The sequence below is a fragment of the Lolium rigidum genome, chromosome 3 (assembly GCF_022539505.1).
Source record: "Lolium rigidum isolate FL_2022 chromosome 3, APGP_CSIRO_Lrig_0.1, whole genome shotgun sequence".
In the NCBI taxonomy this organism is placed as follows: domain Eukaryota; kingdom Viridiplantae; phylum Streptophyta; class Magnoliopsida; order Poales; family Poaceae; genus Lolium; species Lolium rigidum.
In genome coordinates this window covers 297,799,660-297,807,109 of record NC_061510.1, presented here as the reverse complement: position 1 = coordinate 297,807,109, position 7,450 = coordinate 297,799,660, and the positions used below count along the sequence as shown (strand labels likewise).

Genomic DNA, 7,450 nt, shown 5'->3' with positions numbered 1-7,450 from the left:
TTCCTAGATGCCTATTCAGGCTACCACCGCATTCCTTTGAATCCGGCTGATCAAATAAAGACTTCGTTCATTACCCCGTACGGGCTTATCGCTACACGACTATGCCGTTCGGCTTGAAAAATGCAGGCGCCACCTACCAAAGGTGCATGCAAAAATGCTTGCGAGGATCAAATCGGCAGAAACGTTCACGCATATGTGGATGATGTCGTTGTAAAGACCAAGGAGACGACTACCCTCCTTGATGACTTGAGAGAAACCTTCACCAATCTGAGAAGATTTCGGATGAAGCTCAACCCGGCCAAGTGCACATTCGGCGTGCCGTCTGGCCAGCTCCTTGGCTACCTCGTCTCCCAGCGAGGGATCGAAGCCAACCCGGAGAAGATCAGTGCCCTGGAGAAGATGGAACTGCCGCAGTGCCTCAAGGACGTTGAGAAGTTCGCTGGTTGCCTGGCTTCCTTGAGCCGCTTCGTCAGTCGGCTGGGGGAGAAGGCACTGCCCCTGTATCAATTGATGAAGAAAGCGGACAAGTTCGTCTGGTCACCGCAGGCGGATGAAGCCTTCCGTGACTTAAAGCGCGTATTCTCAACCGCGCCAATCCTTGCAACGCCGGCTTCAATGGAGCCGATGCTGTTGTACATCGCAGCCACCAACCGAGTGGTTAGCGTCGTCCTGGTGGTGGAACGCAGGGAAGCCAGCAAGGAAGCCGGCAAGGAGCAGTTGGTTCAGCGCCCAGTCTACTACCTTAGCGAAGTGCTCTCCCAGTCGAAGCAAAACTACCCCCACTACCAGAAGGTCACCTACGGCGTCTACATGGCGGCCAAGAAGCTCAAGCACTACTTCCAAGAGCACCCCATCAAGGTGGTTGCCACAGCGCCCTTGGCGGAAATCATCGGCAGCAAGGATGCCAACGGCCGGGTTGCCAAGTGGGCCCTGGAGCTAGCCGCCCATACCATCATCTACGAGCCGCGCACAGCCATCAAGTCGCAGATCCTCGCGGACTTCTTCGTCGACTGGGCGGAGATGCAATATCTGCCGCCTGTGCCGGATTCCACACATTGGAAGATGCACTTTGACGGCTCGAAGATGCGCAACGGCTTGGGAGCCGGCATCGTCATCACCTCTCCCAAGGGAGACCGACTCGGACTACGTCCCGCAGATCCACTTCGCCGCATCCAACAATGTGGCGGAGTATGAAGCGCTCATTCATGGGCTGAAGCTGGCCAAGGAGATTGGCGTGCGTCGCATACTATGCTTCGGCGACTCCGACTTGGTCATACAACAAGCATCTGGCGACTGGGACGCGAAGGACGCCAACATGGCCTCATACCGCTTCCATGTCCAGCAGCTATCCGGCTTCTTCGACGGCTGCGAATTCCACCACGTGCCACGAGCAAACAACGAGGCGGCTGACGCCTTGTCCAAGATTGGCTCAACCCGGCAAGCCATTCCGCCGGGCATCGCCTTGGCGGTTATCAAGAAGCCGTCCATCATACCGTCACCGGATTCGGATTCAATATTCGTGCCGGCTGACCCGGCGGCTGCTCAGCCGAACCCGGGGGCTTCATCGCCCAAGTCGGGGGCTAGCAAGCCGAACCCGCCGGCTACCATGCCGAACCCGGGGACTTCTCAGTCCAACCCGGGGGCTTCATCGCCAAACTCGGGGGCTAGCAAGCCGAACCCGCCGGCTAGCAAGCCGAACCCGGCGACCATGCAGTCGAAGCCGGAAGCTCCCACGCAGGAGGCCCTGTTGGTCAGCGTATTCGAGATAAGATGCGTACCTTCATGGGCACAAGAATTCCTCTCCTACTGATGATAGAGTCCGGGCCAGGCAGATTGAGAGAAGGGCCAAGGCCTACACAATCATCAACCACCAGCTGTACAAACGCAGCGTAAGTGGGGTGTTCCAGCGGTGCGTCGAGCCGGCTGAAGGGATTGAACTCCTACGGGAAATCCATCAAGGAGAGTGCGGACATCACGCCTCATCCAGAGCCATAGTGGCCAAAGCCTTCCGGCACGGTTTCTATCGGCCGATCGCGCTCAGAGACGCAGAAGAGTTGGTGAAGAAGTGCAACGGCTGCCAACGCTTTGCCAAGCAAAAGCACACGCCGGCTTCCGCCTTAAAGACCATCCCCATTACCTGGCCATTTGCCGGATGGGGCTTGGATATGGTGGGCCCATTCAAAACAGCCCGAGGCGGCATGACTCATCTCTTGGTGATGATTGACAAATTCACTAAGTGGATCGAAGCCAAGCCAATCAAGAAGCTGGACGGCTCCACAGCCGTCACATTCCTCAAGGAAATAATCGCGAGATACAGTTACCCCCATAGCATCATCACCGACAACGGCAGCAATTTCGCCGAGGGCATTTTCAAACGCTATTGTGGGGAGATGGGGATCCGAATGGACCTATCGTCCGTGGCGCACCCGGAGTCCAACGGCCAAGTGGAGAAAGCAAACGGCTTGATCCTAGCCGGCATCCGGCCCCGGCTGGTGGAGCCGCTTGAGCGCTCAATCGGCTGTTGGATCGAAGAGCTGCCCAACGTGCTATGGAGCCTGCGCACGACGCCAAACCGCTCAGTCGGCTTCACCCCCTTTTTCCTCGTATACGGGGCCGAAGCCGTCCTGCCGACTGATATCGAGCACGACGCGCCAAGGATCAAGCTCTACACAGAGGCTGAAGCCAAAGAAGCTCGTGAAGATGGAGTCGACCTGGTGGAAGAGGTCCGGCTGATGGCCGAATCCAGGTCAACCATATACCAGCAAAGCCTCCGACGCTATCACAGCCGGAAGGTCCAGTCCTTAGCATTCCGAGAAGGAGACCTAGTGCTCCGGCTGATCCAACGGACAGCCGGACAGCATAAACTGTCATCCCCATGGGAGGGTCCCTTCATCGTGAGCAAGGCGGTAGGCAATGATTCCTACTATCTCATAGATGCCCAAGAGGCTAAGAAAAACAAGGCAAACAAAACTGACGAGGAGACTAAACGTCCCTGGAATGTCGAGTTGCTTCGACCATTTTATACTTGAGAGCAGGAATGTATGTATCCCTTGTACCCCTTTTGTAAGCTATGAAAAAGCATGCGCCGAGAGCGCCGTTTCCGACAAGTTTTTCGCGTACTCTACTTCGTTTCGCCAATTGGCTTGAACCCTCTCACGCGGCCGACTCAGTAACGTGATCCGGTTTCCGGCAGCCGGCTTCCGATCCAGCTACAGACCGCAACCCGGCTGTCCGGCTGGCGGGAGTAAGGCCTAGGGAGCCGGCACGCGAAAAACGACCAAGGGAAAGAGTAAAAGCGAGTTGACTTGCAACTTTTCATAAAAGTGCCGGATTGCCGAATTCAGCTCGTTCGACCGAAGTACTCGTCGGCCTCCCTCAGCGGCCCGCTCTTGATCCGGCGACGGATCGCAAGTCGGACGTGCGACCGGCAAGAGCACAGCCAAAGAGTGGGGCGGATGGGAAAAAGCGAACAAGTCGAAAGAAAGCAACTCGGCACACAAATGATTAACAAACACATTAAAATGTGACCTAATAAAAGGATAATAATATTGTCTTACATATGCACCCGGCATCCCGGGGATTTAATAAATTGTCTTGGCAAAAGCAACAACTGAAAGACCGGTAAATCAAGGGCCAGCTGGAGGAGCATGTCAATAATACCACCATGTTTCTGTTGACCATATGCTTACATGAGGGCTGCCATGAAGCATATCCATGTTGTACTCGTTCTGGTTGTAATTCTGAACTTTACTGCCTATAATATAATTTCTGTTGTATTTTCATGGGTAGAGCAGGGCCAGAGTGCGTCACCGCCTTGACCAGATTTCGTCAACCTCCTCGTCGGGTTCCTACTGGAGGTGCTTCACCGACTTAGAATCTTGCTATTGTTTCTTGTATGGGTTCTTACGGTCGGTTTGCGGGTTCGACATGCCGGTGCTCGAGCAACACACCCGAGTTGAAGAAAGACCTTGAGATTTTGCAGGTATGGTGGCATCCGGGTGAATAGTTTGCGATGGTAGTACTTTTGTGTGAGGCTGCATTATGTAACCGTGGAAAACAGAAATATTTAATTAAGCATGTAGGAACAAGGTCCTAAATCCTGATGAGAAAGCATCAGCATTTTTATAGGCGTGTACTAGAATGTAGAGCATATGTACTCATGGATTTGTCTTCTGCTTGTGTGTTATTCTCATAATAATAGCATGTTCCACCTAGACTAAATACAATTGTTTTCTTTACTTTGATCTCGGTAGCAGAGAAAATAGCAATTGAGGAAACATGAATGGTTTGGTGAACACTTAGTACCATCCATATTTTATTGTCAACATGTACCGTCTTTGGAGGCTTATATGATAGTACTACAATCTGGTCTAACTGTGTTAATTCTAAGAAGAACTGAATATTATCATGTTGCTTATCAAATTGTATCCGTACATGCTCCATTTTTTTTCCTTAGATGCAAAAATGCCTTTATGTCCATGCAGTTTATATCATAGCTTACAAGCTTGTGAGCTGAATCTATTCAACTCTAATGAGCACAAAGTGGCATGTGGTACTAATTTTATCTCTTCTAAATTTAGCTGGATTGTGTCTCAATGCTTATGTGATAAATCTACGCAGGAAATGACAAAAGGTTCAGGAGCTTTCTGTCTTCAGGTTGCGAGATAATTAAGTGGGTGCATCTCATCTAATTTAGTTTTGGTTGAAAGATTTTATCTTGTGATTATGGAATGTGACAGTCTTTCAATTCATCTCATCTAATTTAGTTTTGGTTGAAAGATTTTATCTTGTGATTATGGAATGTGACAGTCTTTCAATTCTTCCTACAACGTATTTGTTGTTGCATACTTTACATGGTCTTCAGTCATTGTGATGGCATTTCATTTTCGAGTCAACAGTCCTTGTGACATCATTCTTATTTTACTTGCTGCCTATTGTAGGTGTCAGAGCAATCAAATTTTACACATTCAACGTCACTCTTGTTGATGAACACACGACAATTGAGATTTTATCTCTAAATTGAACGAATACTACTCAATCACTTCAGGACAAGGTAAGCTGCACATTTCTACTCCTGTAGTTTTGGAAGTACTTATTTGGTGGTTTAGCAGAAATGAACCGATTTTTGCTATGGATCTTTCGAAAAAAATATAGCAAGTGTTGTTTTCCTGCATTAATTTGGCTGCCTTGACTTCTCAGTTGACACGATGGTGTAGTTCACTGGAAAGTTATGGACCCATAACAGACTGTTACTGATATCATGTAGCTCATCTTCTCTAATTTCACAAATAATGTTTTTGCGTAATGAACTCCAAAAGGGTTTGAGTAATGCCCACCTGGATGCCAATGAGGAGTATGTGCATATATCCAGGGTTCCATTTTTCTAAATATCCATGCTTCCTTATATTCATGTAATGTAATATCCTTAGCTCTGTGAGTAAATTAAGGTCAGGCTGGAGGGTGTAAGTGCAAGTGGTGGTGAAGTTGGTAGAATATATATTGCTGGAGGGGCTAGGGTATAGTTTGTGTATATGCATATCACTGTTGGGGAAATCATTAACTGGTAACTTATTGGTCAGCTGGCGAGTTGGGGATTAATGGACTAATCGGCCAGTTAATCAATTTATCGGCCGATGAATCAGTTTATCGGCTACTCGGTGGCCCTCCGAGTAGGGATTAATCGGCCAGTTAACTGGTTAATCGGCCGATTTTTGTAACAGTGGTGCATATAATAATCCTAAAGAAAATCCAAGTGAGTGCCTTTATTGTGTTCCTTTTATGTTTTGCTTGCTTTGACAAGGATGATTTTTTTTATAGATTTTTCTTCATGAGAATTAGTGGGCAGCCCGTATAACCTGATGAGAGAAATTCACGTAGGAGTAGTCTGCTTTCTGTAGCAATAACTTTATGGTGTTTGGTCTTCAATTCTTATTTATCATATATGATGGCTTGAGGTTTGCTAATCCATGATTTGATCCTGAAATTTACTTACATATATCTATGGGATGTCACAGATGAGGGAGGAGCAGACTCACCGGCTCAGACGGCGGTTTCGGCGCTGGCAGACTCCTCCACGAGTAAGGCCCTCCTCTTCCTCTCAATGCATCTTCCTTTCTCAAGTCCCTCTCACTTTCTCTCTATGTCCACAGATTGGGCCACATGTGGGATGGCGGGGCGTGGTCTGCGTGACTCCATGAGATCCATGGACATCGGCTCTTCGTACGGCGTGGGGATGCGCAATGGCTCGGTGACAGAAAGCATGTGTTGCATGTGAAAGCATGAGAATTATGGACAGTGATTTTGACTTGCATCCATTCATCCAGGTATCTTACTTAGTATTTAATTTGTTATTTTAATATGCAGGTGCTAATGCGGATATGCATTTCATTCCAAGTATTATGGACAATGATTCTTTCTGTCCCGGCAAAACCTCAGATTCACCCAATGTTGGTAAGATAAACTATGTCTCCAGCTTTGCTAACTTTGTTTCTTGATCATATTAAATGGAAATTGTGTTTCTTAGAAGAAAAAAAACTCAAACACAGTTTTACAAAAGCTAGGTAGAAATTAGGTGTTCGTATTATGCGGAAAAGTACTATTTTTCTCTGCTATGTAATGGAGCTTTCTGGCTACATGATTCGTTTTGTGCTTCACAATTTTCATTTATTTACAGTGTTTCGGTTAATATATTACATGGGATTTATGTCATTTCATCCATATTGCTATTGTGTGTTGCTTCAGTGCCACCCATTGGCATGATGATTTGGTAGGAAGAAGCATGGGATTTCCCTTGAGGAATGCCCAAACTAAATTTAATGATATTAAAATTGCTTTTTTCTGCAAATATGTGATCATTGGCAACTACGGCAACGCCTTGAGTCGATAGTCGACGCCAACAGTGAAACACAAGCAATTCGTGATGTAGTTAACCTTAATGCAAGGCATATTTGCTAAATTGAGGACAACATTAGTGCCCTATTCTTCTCCAAGATAAAAAGACAGTATGGAGTCCAAGGCAATCACTCACCATGCTTACTTTGTGTATGTAAACTTTATGAATTTCACAAGAGGTTCTAGGTGAACAAATGCTTATTGTAGGATTGGAGTCTACCTTAGGATCAGTTTATCCTATGGGCCTATACTACAGTGTTTATCTGGCGACGGGGAGCTACTGCTGCCGCAGCAAAAAGACGCGTCTTCCCTGAGTTGAAGCCGCCAGCCACCGCTCCTGCTTGCTGCTGCTGCCGAGAAAAATCGCAGGCTTCTTCAGTTAAACAAGGTACAACCCAGTCTCGTATCCTTTTGTTGCCCATATACTAGCAATCTGATCTGTGTATGAAACCTGCACATTAACAAAAGGAAGGATGTCGATTTAATTAACCTTTCCAGTGATTAAATTCCTTTGTACTGCTAAATTCATTGTTCATTTCAAAGAGTATACAAGGGAATT

At 47.5% G+C, this 7,450-nt stretch overlaps 1 long non-coding RNA gene across 1 annotated transcript; it reads left to right on the top strand.

Annotated features, from left to right (window-relative positions):
- The first annotated feature begins 5,004 nt into the window (after positions 1 to 5,004).
- On the top strand, positions 5,005 to 6,394 carry LOC124699724. The gene is made up of 3 exons (XR_007001495.1): positions 5,005 to 5,053; positions 6,015 to 6,077; positions 6,150 to 6,394. It is a non-coding gene; the product is annotated as an uncharacterized LOC124699724 (long non-coding RNA).
- Positions 6,395 to 7,450: the final 1,056 nt, after the last annotated feature.